Source organism: Rhinopithecus roxellana, chromosome 1 (genome assembly GCF_007565055.1).
Source record: "Rhinopithecus roxellana isolate Shanxi Qingling chromosome 1, ASM756505v1, whole genome shotgun sequence".
Lineage (NCBI taxonomy): Eukaryota > Metazoa > Chordata > Mammalia > Primates > Cercopithecidae > Rhinopithecus > Rhinopithecus roxellana.
Window position 1 is genome coordinate 85,217,522 of NC_044549.1, and position 11,594 is coordinate 85,229,115.

At 38.3% G+C, this 11,594-nt stretch overlaps 1 pseudogene; it reads right to left on the minus strand.

The window, feature by feature from the left end:
* Positions 1–624: 624 nt before the first annotated feature.
* Positions 625–4,559, minus strand: LOC115899596 (annotated as a pseudogene).
* Between the last annotated feature and the right edge of the window lie 7,035 nt (positions 4,560–11,594).

Genomic DNA, 11,594 nt, shown 5'->3' on the forward strand with positions numbered 1-11,594 from the left:
ATTTTCACAATACTTCAATTACATGTTATACTGGCCTCCCCAATGTGTCAAATTATATATATATACACACATATACATATATATAATGAAATATTTTATATATATAATGTATTAATACACACACACACACACATGTAAATAACATGCATACCCATATATACCTTCTAAAAAAATGTAAAAAGATTAAAATATTTTTCATCATTGATTCTATAACATGTAGTCCAGGATCAGCAACAGCTAACTATTTGGGGTTTTTAGCTCATTCATTAGATTTTTTTTCCTCAAATATTCCTTTCCCAACTGATATTCACACAAACCAGTAATATCATAAATGCTTCCCTTTGGTTTCATGCCATATCACATTCATCTTATTTGCTAACCCCTGTGCTGCTCTAAACTGAGGGCTGAGATGTTCAATCCTGATGATTTACAGCTTCCTGCTGATGTTCCTGTGGAGTAAAGAAAAACTAGAGGACCCTCTGAAAAAAGTACTTCATTTTTACCCAGGAAACTATTGGTACATCTGGTAGATTTCACTTTAAGTACTTTTCACTGAACACAAATCCAGGATTCCTATCTTTTCTAGATATCAAAAAAGAATGACATTGAAAAGTGCTATTATTGTCAGGCCAGCCAATTGGCTAGGATGAAGATAAAAGCTTCCCCACTGGTCACAAGCCTAAGTATCTTTAGCTTTGCTCTAGAAGAAAAATTGGCAATTAAGCTGAAATAAGCATACTTTACAACATTCACATCTCATGTGTGAAGACCATAGGGCATAGACTGTGGATGTCTTGACAGCTGGAAATATTTCCTTGGATTTGTCCCACCCTACCAGTACCCAGCGCATTACTTCCTGACTGCTTAATGGAGGGGGAGGATTCATCAGAGACTAACATTTTTTTCTTCTTTTGTTTGTTTCTGTACCCAATCATTGGGTTCCTGTTATGCATTTTTGAGTGTCGGAGGGCAGAAACTCTGATTAGAAGTGATTCAGACCTGACCTTAAGTGTTTAGAAAAAAAAGAAAAAAGAAGAACAATGATAATTGATTCCATCTATTCAACATTTGCTCCTTGCCTGATATTGTGCAGATCACTATGTATTGATTACAATATTTATTACGCACAACACCAACCCCATAAATTAGATACTATTACCTTCCTTACACAGATGAGAAAATTGAAGCTCACAGAAACACAATGGCTTACTTAAGATGGTGCAGCTAGTGTATTTCAGAGCCAGAACTGGAAATAATTGTATTTGACTTCCTGTTAACCATCACATTTTATTGCCTGTCAGGTTTGTCCAATATCCCCATGACTTTCTTGTCTGTAGGTAACAGTGGAATTGATGTGACCTACATGCTGGACTGAATATTTTGATTTTATCTTACGTTCTTATGCATGGACATAGCCCCTACTATGACATTCTAGGGAGTGCATTTCTTTTCTCTTCTGTATTTTCCCCTCAATGCTTTGCTTTAAAGGCATTTCATTGAACCCTAGATATTAAATAGATTCTGGATGAGAGATTCTTTTAGGTTAAATCATCACAAAGAACTTTCTTTTAGACACACAGCTGGCATTTGATTTCTGAAGCTACCATGGATTGAATGCTGAATTCAAAAGGAGCCAGAAAAGTGAAGGTAAAGTCTGAGAGCTTTGATATGCCAGAAACCATGAAGGATATTTTGTAAAACTTCAGTTGCTCTTCTCAACATTTTATCAATCCTATTTTACAGGTGAAGAAATGGAAACTCATGAAGATAAAGAAACTCATCCAAGGTTTCTCTGCAAATACATGGTGAGATCATGATATAGACTGTTGTTTCCCTTTTTAGTTTCTCAATCTTGCCCTACATCAAGCTGTCTCCTGAATTAAAGAAAGGATATTGACTCTAACTTCTTTGTGATACTATCATCAAAGGAGTGGCAGCATTTTGAAGCCAGCTCCCTAAGCATTCTAAAAGATTTATCTGTTTTCTGAGATGAGAGAACACTGGGAGCTGGATGTGTTTTTAGTTTAGCCCAAGTGTAATGATATCAATTGACTGTCTCAACAAAAGAAGCAAAATGGGCAGAGAAGAATTGGGTGGGGAGAGGTAAATCTAGATGTACCGAGTCAGTGTCACTCTGTTTAATCTGGAAATTACACCTGGAAATGTATTTTGTGTGGATTAGGTTCTAAAATTAGCTAGTAAGTAGAATATAGCATAGAGCCAAAATTATCCTTTAAACTTCCCTAAAAAGGAGAAATAAGGACTGAACAACTGTCTCAAGATTCTCCTTAGCCTGTTTATGCTTCAATATTGTAACAGATCGCTTTTTCTTGAGTTGATTATAAGACAAAAAATATGTCTTGAGGGAAGGAGCCATGTTGCATGAGCATTACCTTTCTTGAAGTGTCTGCAAGATGTATTCACCAGCAAAGGCATCATATTCAGGTCTCCTAGCTCAAAGTCACTCTGGGCAAAGCCATCTGTACTGGTGCCATCTTTCTTTCTGCCTTTACCTATCACAGTGTCTGAAAGGCTGCTGCTTAGGTACAGAATCATGTCTGCAAAATATGTGTCTCTGTGGGACAGACAGCAATGACAGGGCAAACTGAAATCTACTTCCATAAATGCATTAATAAAGATCACTAGTAGGATAACACTATAAAGAGTGGAGATAGTAAAACATAATTTTCCTGCCTTAAATGTGTGGTACCAATTGGGAGGTATCTTTCTACCTGCTTTATATTTACAGATACTTGATGGAAGGGAAGGAGACAGAATAAAAAAGAAAAGCCAATGGAGGTGTTTTTCTGAGTCATTTAAAAAATCTTATCGTTTGAAACATTTTAAAATATTTTGTTGTTTACAAGAAAAAAATTACACCAAGAATAAAGAATTTACAATAAATACATGAAAGTGTCAAGAGGAATTTTTTAAATAATTTCAAGAAAATTATGTTTGTGGAACAGAGATAACGAGAACATAAAACTTGAATTATAGGCTATTATTTTTACTATTTACAAATTTACCCTTCCCCCTTTTTTTTTTCTACTGAATTGGTTACTTTCACTCACAAAAAGAGGTATGTACTGGTTGAGATTCTTGAATTAGTTGGAATGCCTTTTTGATAATCTTTATATTGACTATTAATATCTAGATTCAAATGCTGCCAGGAGTTCAGTAAGTTTTTTAAAAGCCCCAGAATATATATTCAAAAGAAAGTGGGCCTGGGATTGAATACCTCTGATCTCCTTCCAGCTGTGTGATAGGATCAGCTGTGTGGTTTTGGCCTGTTCTCTTTGGCTTTCTGAACCTTAGTTTATTTATGAGCAAAGTGAGCATTTTAAACCAAATGACTCCTAGATTCCTTTCCAGGTATAACATTCTCTGTATTGGTGATAATGACCAACATTTTGAAGTTTGGGATATATGTTTCACATCACATTTGAATATGCCATGTTTTTTAAAGTGGTGTTTTAAAAATGGTTCATAAATATTTTCTCCACACCCTGCTTGCAGAATTGCTTCAGGGCAGATCTCTCAAATGACGCCCAGATGGGAGAAGAGAAGGGGAAGGGAGATTTGAGCTTCAAAATAACCATCACTTCACAGATTGTCAGCAGTTATCCCTCAGTGGGCCGTGAACACAGGCAAGAGAAAAACTGCAGAGCAAAATTTAAACTAAATATTGGGTAGAATTTCCTGGCTCCAAAAGTGGGGTGAGGAAATGAAAAGATTATTTTTAAAAACCTCTCTGCCCTGCATTTTCAAAAGTGAATTTCTTAGAATGTTAACAGGTAATCTCAACCATGTTTGGTTTGGGTTTGGCCCAAGGATATTTCATAATCAAACACATTTGAGAATTGGAGCTATACTCTTTCTTTATCGCAGGACTTCCTAGAGATTTTAATATGTTAATGCACGTTTTGACTCTCCAAGAAAGAAGAAAGCTCCCAAGGGACTTAGAACTTCCAAAATTTATTTGGCCATGGAATATTTTCCAAAACAGACTTCCTAGAACTTGGGTTTCTTGGAACACAGTTTGGGAAAGTTTGTTTCAGCTGTCCAATATTAATGAATACAGAAAGTTTGATTTCTTTAATCTATGGTAGCTGGAAAGGAAAATAGGATCTAATTGGATAGCTATTTTGTTGTTTGTTTTTTCAATTTTTAAATATGTATATATACATATTATATGTATATGTACATATATATTTGCCACATCTAAGTCTTGGGTGAGTTTTTAAAAACAAGCATCTATACCAGTGTTGGAGGTGAGGATGTGAGGATGAGAGAGGACAGTGGAGCAGCAGAAATATTAGGATTCTAATCCATGGAAAATAAAGCTCCAGGTTCATCCCATCATGGATTTCACGGTCCCCCAGAGTCGCGTGGTCCTTAAAAATCATGTACCACTTCTTCAGGATAATCTTTTTACAACGGGTGACTGCTTGGCCGGCAATCAGCTTCTTTAGGTCTCTTAAGGTCTCCAGTGGTGTCATCCGTGTTACATTTAACACGGACCTGAAGCCCAGACGGTTGTTGCAAACAACCTCCATCATCCTAGCTAAAGCTCAAATCGCCTTGAATCTGCCGATGCCACAAGCTTCTCACCCGAGCACTGAACCCCGGTCGTAGTCGATGCTGGGAACCGGAAGCTGGGTGACTATTTTGATACATCAATGATTTGAAACGTTGGTGGCCTATCATTCTTGCCCCCTTCCAATTCATTCACTAAAGAAGTCCGGGTGACCTTTTCTAAAGGTGAATCTGATCCCCTCACACGCTACCTACATATCACTGCCTCATTGCTTAAAAATGTTCTTTGGGCTGGGTGCTGTGGCTTATGCCTGTAATCCCAGCACTTTGGGAGGCCAAGGCGGGTGGATCACCTGTGGTCAGGAGTTTGAGACCAGCCAGGCCAACCTGGTGAAACCCTGTCTCTACTAAATAATACAAAAAATTAGCCAGACGTGCTGGTGGATGCCTGTAATCCCAGCTACTCCGGAAGCTGAGGCAGGATAATTGCTTGAACCTGGGAGGCGGAGGTTGCAGTGAGCCGAGATGGTGCCATTGCATTCCATCCTGGGGCAACAAGAGCAAAACTCCGTCTCAAAAACAAAACAAAACAAAAACAAACAAACAAACAAAAGTTTTCTGGCTGGCTATTGCTCTTAAGAGAAACACCTTTAATAAGATCATCAAGGCCTTGTGGGGCCTGGCCTGCTCTACTCTCCAACCTGGTTTAACATTAGCCTACTTCACCCCCATGTTAGTTTCCTGGGGCTACTATAACAAATTGCCACAAACCAGGTGGCTAAAAACAACACAAATGTATTTCCTCACAATTGTAAAGACTACAAATCCAAAATCAAGATATTGGGAGGGCCACATGCTCTCTGAAGACTCTAGGGGCGGGGTCCTTCTTTGCCTCTTCCAGCATCCCCAGGTGTTCCTTGCTTGTGGAAGCACAACTCAGACCTCTCCCTGCATCTTCACATGGCCATCTTTCCTGTGTGTCTCTACCTCCTTTTCTTATAAAGCCCCTGGTCATATTGGATTAAGGGCCCACCCTACTCCAGCACAATCTCATCTTAATCAGTTCTATCCATAAGGACACTACTTCCATATAAGGTCACATTTTGAGGTACTGGGGGTTAGGACTTCATCTTTTTAGAGGGATACAGTTCAACTCGTAACAACACATTTGCTCTCTCCTCTAGGTAGGAGTCTTCATCAACTTCTTGAATTACCTAGATTCTCCACTACCACAGCCCTACCTAAGACCTTTGCAAATACTCCTTGAGTGACTTTTTTTTTTTTTTTTGAGACAGTCTTGCTCTGTCACCCAGTCTGGAGTGCAGTGGCACAATCTAGACTCACTGCAACCTCCACCTCCTGGGTTCAACTGATTCTCCTGCCTCAGCCTCCTGAGTAGCTGGGACTACAGGCATGTGTCACATGCCCAGCTAATTTTTGTATTTTTAGTAGAGATGGGGTTTCGCCATTATGGCCAGGCTGGTCTCAAACTCCTGACCTCAGGTGATCTGCCCACCTCAGCCTCCCAAAGTGCTGAGATTACAGGCGTGAGCCACCATGCCCAGCCAGAGTGATTCTTTCTCTGTTGACTCTGACTGTTCTCTCACCTCTGTTTCACCATCCTTTTCTGACCTCTATAATGGGGTCATTTCCCTACTTTATATATTTTGTAGCATCCCCCAAATTTTATTCCACAGCCCTTGCCTGACTTGTCACTTTATACTATGTGTGCGATTATTGTCTTTGTATTTGTCTTTCTCACCTTCCTTTTTCACAGACAGGGGCCATGTCAGTTTTTGCATTCTATTGTATCCCTAACACTTAGCAGACAGTACCTGGGAAAGCTTAATGAAAATGATCCCTTAATATTTTTTGCAGTAACGTTTTTGAATATGCAAACGAGTCAATACATTTCAGAACTTTTCCAAGCAGGTGTCCCCACCTGTCCAAAATATTCTCTTCTACCATTTTCATGTAACACTAATTCTACCTTTTCATGTAATACTTAGCCTAGTGCCTAAAGTGAAGCAAACAAAATCTCCCTTTGTAGGATACGTTCCCCATCTCTTACAGGGAGAAGGGTGCCTCTGAAATTTTGGAGTTGCTGTCAAACCTGTCTCTGTTAAAGTTGGCTCTTGCCAAACAGAATGAAATCCTCATCACACTCTCTGCTGCTGAGTGAAAGCTCATTGACATAGCCCTTTGTAGAATGTCTATATTCTTCCCTTGACGGGTGCTTGGAAAGAAAATCTGTATTATTCAGCTGATCTCTGAGAATAACTGAGCTCTGTTTGGGAAGCTGGCTTCATATTTTCATAACCTGTATGCGCGATAGCTATCTCTATTTTGTTACCTGCTGACAGGAGTATGCAACTTGCCTCAGTTAGAAAATGCACTCATCTGAAATATGATGTTGTGCATCTTTTTATGGAAATAACTGGACATTTCTGGCCATGAATCCCCATGATATGTTAAATACAGTGGTGAAAATCTACTGAAGAAGTTCGTTTTCAGGACGAAGTTTTGACAGTTCTCCTGTTGGTTCAGGAAGTTTATAGCAAGGAAAGGAGTCCTCAGAAACGATACTGGTTTTCTTCTGTTTTCCCCTCTATAGAAGACCCTTCTGTCAAATTTGTAGCCCCTGCTCCTTTTTTGCTTGTATGCAATCTAGTCCTGTGTTTCTCAAACTGTGACCCACTTACAACTGAATCACCTGGACAGCATGTAAAAATCTTTATTTCTGAAGTTCTCCCCAGACTTACTTAGGCTTTCTGAGATAGGGGAGAATTCCCATTTTTAATAAGATCTATGGGGGATTCTTAGGTGCCCTAAAATTTAAGAACCGCTTGCTTAGAATTACCAGTTTAGGGGGAAAAAAGCTCTGAAAAGATTTATCCAGGGGACATTTGTGAACATATCCCAATAGAAAAATCACACAATATAGGCTGGGCACAGTGACTTACACCCGTAATCCCAGCACTTTGGGAGGCCAAAGTGGGCCGGTCACTTGAGGTCAGGAGTTACAGACCAGTCTGTCCAACATGGGGCCTGTAGTCCCAGCTACTTGGGAGGCTGAGGAGAATGGCTTAGCCCAGGTGGCGAAGGTTGCAGTGAGCTGAGGTCGCACCACTGCTATCCAGCCTGAGTGACAGAGTGAGACTCTGTCTCAAAAAGAAAAAAGAAAAAAAAAAGAAAAATCACACGATATTTAGGTTTTATGTGATTCATTCTATTAATTTAAATTTTGCATTATATGAGATAAAACTTTTTGAATATGACATAGAGATGTATTCAAATTTCTATGTGAAAAAGCATGAAAAGTATAATGGACATATCACTTAGCATTCCTGGCCTCTCCTTGTGTGGACAGAGTAACACATGGGCCATTGATCCTGGGCATAGCTAATGGTACTAGAAGTAGACATCTGAGCTGGACCAATCAGTTTCTGTATTCTAGAAGATTGAAATTAGGTCAAGATCAGAAATTAAGGTTATGTGAATCTGGGGCTATGCCTGGAATTGTTGTTATGGCTATTATCTTGCTCTAATTGCCTAAAGTAGAAAAAAATGGTTCTGCAGAAACAGGACAGAAAAAAGTTAACATGCGTGCATAAAGGGAAGCACCAGGCTTTCAGGGAGAAGGAGAGAGGAAGTTTGGTTCCTGATGTTTCAGATCCTATTGGCAATGTGCAGTATTTTCTGGGAAAGGAATGACACTTAGTTCTTGTATTCTTGTCATTCTTGTAACTCAAGTTATTGCTAGTAAAAATGCAGAATTTAATGGGTGATGAATGAGGTGGGAAGGCTGCAGGATCAACAAATTTCATTGAGTGTTTACATTCAGTGACGTGTGCTGGGACCCACATCAGCCTGACACATATTCAGATGTTCTGACTCAATATTAATTTTCCTCTATAAAGCATTCTGGTATGATTTCTCCTGTCATTTATCTGATAATACTAATTGTCTTACAAGTGGATTTGAAATCAGGAACCAGAGCAGGTGGATTTAATCCTTGGTTTGACCAGCTCATGAAGGCATTGTCACCAAAGGGAAAATGACTCATAGGAAACATTTGTCACTAATATGATTGAACAATTTGATAAGTATTCATGAGTACCTTTTATGTACTAAGAACAACTTCTTTATATGGACTTATCTAAAATAAGTCATCTTCTGTATCCTTCTAAACAAGATCACAACACAATAGCCATAACTCAATATAATATGAATCATGAGGCTCTACAAGAAACAGAACTCTTGAAAGTCAAATAATTCATTAGAAAGGAAAACTCTGAGATACTAGAATGAAAAGGAAAGTCATCTTCTCGTCTTTTTAACCCCAGTAACAGAAAATCTCCTGTCTACTTACCATCTGCTGCATTTAAAAAAAGAAAAAGAAAGAAAATATTTTCATGTAAATCTCAGAATCAAGCACTTTAATGAACCTAAAATAATATAAAGCCCAAGAGGCTTCTTCACTGCTTAGCTCCACCAAGATATCCATTCTCTCCAGTTATTTGAGAAAAGTCAATTTGGTACTCATCCTCCTAGAAGAGTACTTCAGAGAAGATCTTGGTTTTGAGATGGTCAGAAATAAATAAATACTAAATTTTTCATTAGTTCTACGTGCAAACACACACACACACTCACAGAGTCAATAACTTCCAGAATATACTTCTGAAAGTCAGTAACTTCCAGAATATACATCTCTTCCATAGTGAAGAGATGGTTGTGTTAATTAGCCTCACACCTAGAATGATGCCCTTCTTTGAATTAAAACTTCATCAGCATAGATACTACTACAAGACCCAATTATTGTATGATTGGCGTGAGGTTTAAATTGTTTGAGAAAGATAAACTGCTCTGCCTCCCGAATTGGGGTATGAGGAAAGATAGGGGCTTCTGATGCTCCTCCTGAGAACTCCCTGATGCTGCTGTCAAATCCAGCACAGAATGAGTGAGCATTTCTCACTCCAGGGCACATATAGTCTTCTAATGTTGCTGATGCTTCATTTATTTTAAAAGGCCATCCTACCACAGTCATCTGATTTGTCCTCTAGGAAACAAAGTTGTGTCTGTCATTTTTAAAAGTACTTTCCTGCAGAACTCAATCTAAATGTTTTGGAGATGTCTGGTACTGATTCTTCTAGATAGGACTAGCAAGTTTTTCTCAAATACTGTTCTGTGAGATGCTCTGCTGAAAGAGTATTTCGTACTCAAATAGGTTTGGGAAGGCCTGCAAACTGTTTCTCTCTTGGGGTATCACAACCCCTGTTGCATAGACAAGCTCTGTGAAGTCAGAGACCATGTTTTTCAAAGTCATCCTATATTCCTGGGCTTGGCACAAGACTGGCATAGCTGGTTAGTAAGAAACATTGATTTGGCAGAATACTAAAGGCTCTGAGAAATCCCTCAATAAAGAAATCTATTTACCTTTTACAATGTACTATTTCAATCAAAGGTTTGACTATAGAAATCTTTTGTTTTTTAAGGTAACACTTTTATTATATCCACAGGATACAATTCCTAGGTCGTTGTCACTCCATTCTCCTCTAAGGTTTACCTTATTCCTCGATAAAATAATGAAGAAAATGTATACACTCATCATCATTAAAAACATATCACTCATCTGGAAATGTAGGCATCCTTTTATGTTTCAAAGGTCAGGAAAGAGTAAACAATGAGTGAAAGAATTAAATGAACAAGTCCTTATATCCCAGAATCAGTCATGTCACAAATTCAAGTCTTTGGTGATTTTCGTATACAGTCCAGAGCTTACTAAAGATTTTCTGAATAGTCTGAGGGGGGGCGGGTGTTAATTTAAACAACAAAGTGCAGCCATTATCAGCCTTCAAAAACCTATAGGTCTGTGCCATCCTTTAAGTTAATCCTCATGATTAGGGTTTAGCCACATTGCCTTTCTTTGGTTTTACCAGCATGTTCTGCTCCTTCTCACTTTAAGGTCTTTAAATAAGCTGCTTGAAAAACTATTCTTCCTTTCCCTATTTACCTCGTTAATTTTTCCTTAACCCTCACATATGGGTTCAAGCATAATTTCTTTTTCAAAGAAGAGTCCCCAGGTCTCTAACTTACACACGCTCATAGCATCCTAAACCTCGACATATTGGCATTCATCACAATTTTAATCAAATAGCTAATTAGGCAATTAGTTACTTAGCATCTGTCTCCTCTAAAGATTGGAAGCTCCATGAAACATGGAAGGTGTTGGTCTTGCTCAGTGCTCCCTATAATTGTATGCTGGATGGGTGCTTGAGAAATATGTGTTGGATGAATTTAGATTGTATTTTGTAATTAAAGGAAGTTTAGAAAACCTCACAGAGTCCATATTAGCTAACTTTTTTTTTTTTTCCAAACAGGACATTGGTCTTACTATGAGAACAGTCAAATGAATATAATTGTGGAAACTACTGGAGTATCTAACTGAATTAAGAGTGTTAGTTTTGTGTAATTAGAGAGATTCAATTCACTATGTAGCTCTAATTCATTAATGAGAATAATTATTTACTTATATATCTGGGCCAGTATTAGTTGTTAACTACATTTATGTAATTCAGATGCAGGGCCTACTATATGCTGGGTGCTGAGAATGGTGGAAAAGCTAATTTTAGTGGTTTCTTTCCTCAAGGAGTAGGTAATATAGCAGAAAGCTAGCAGAGTCATTATGGAAGTTAGAACCAATCAGAGCCTAAAAGAAATTTGATTCCATCTAACTGAAATAGATTGTGGACAAAAGTGATTTTACACAGACCTTTCCTTTTAGTTTCCTTTTCCTCTTTATCTGAGGATTATTAGTTGCTCTAAATAATGTTTGCTGCAAGCAAAGTTGATTTGGTTGGTTGGTCTGGTTTCCTACAAATCTTACTTGTTTTCCATTTTCTTTCCCTTCCCTTCTTAGTTATTCTCACAATCACCACTCCTAACTTTTGATGCTCCTGTCCAGAAAACTGAGCAAAAGAGTGTCTGAAGAATAGGAATGATGAAGAGAAGAAGTAAAAACACCTGGTAACTGTTAGATAAACAAAAATTATGCCATC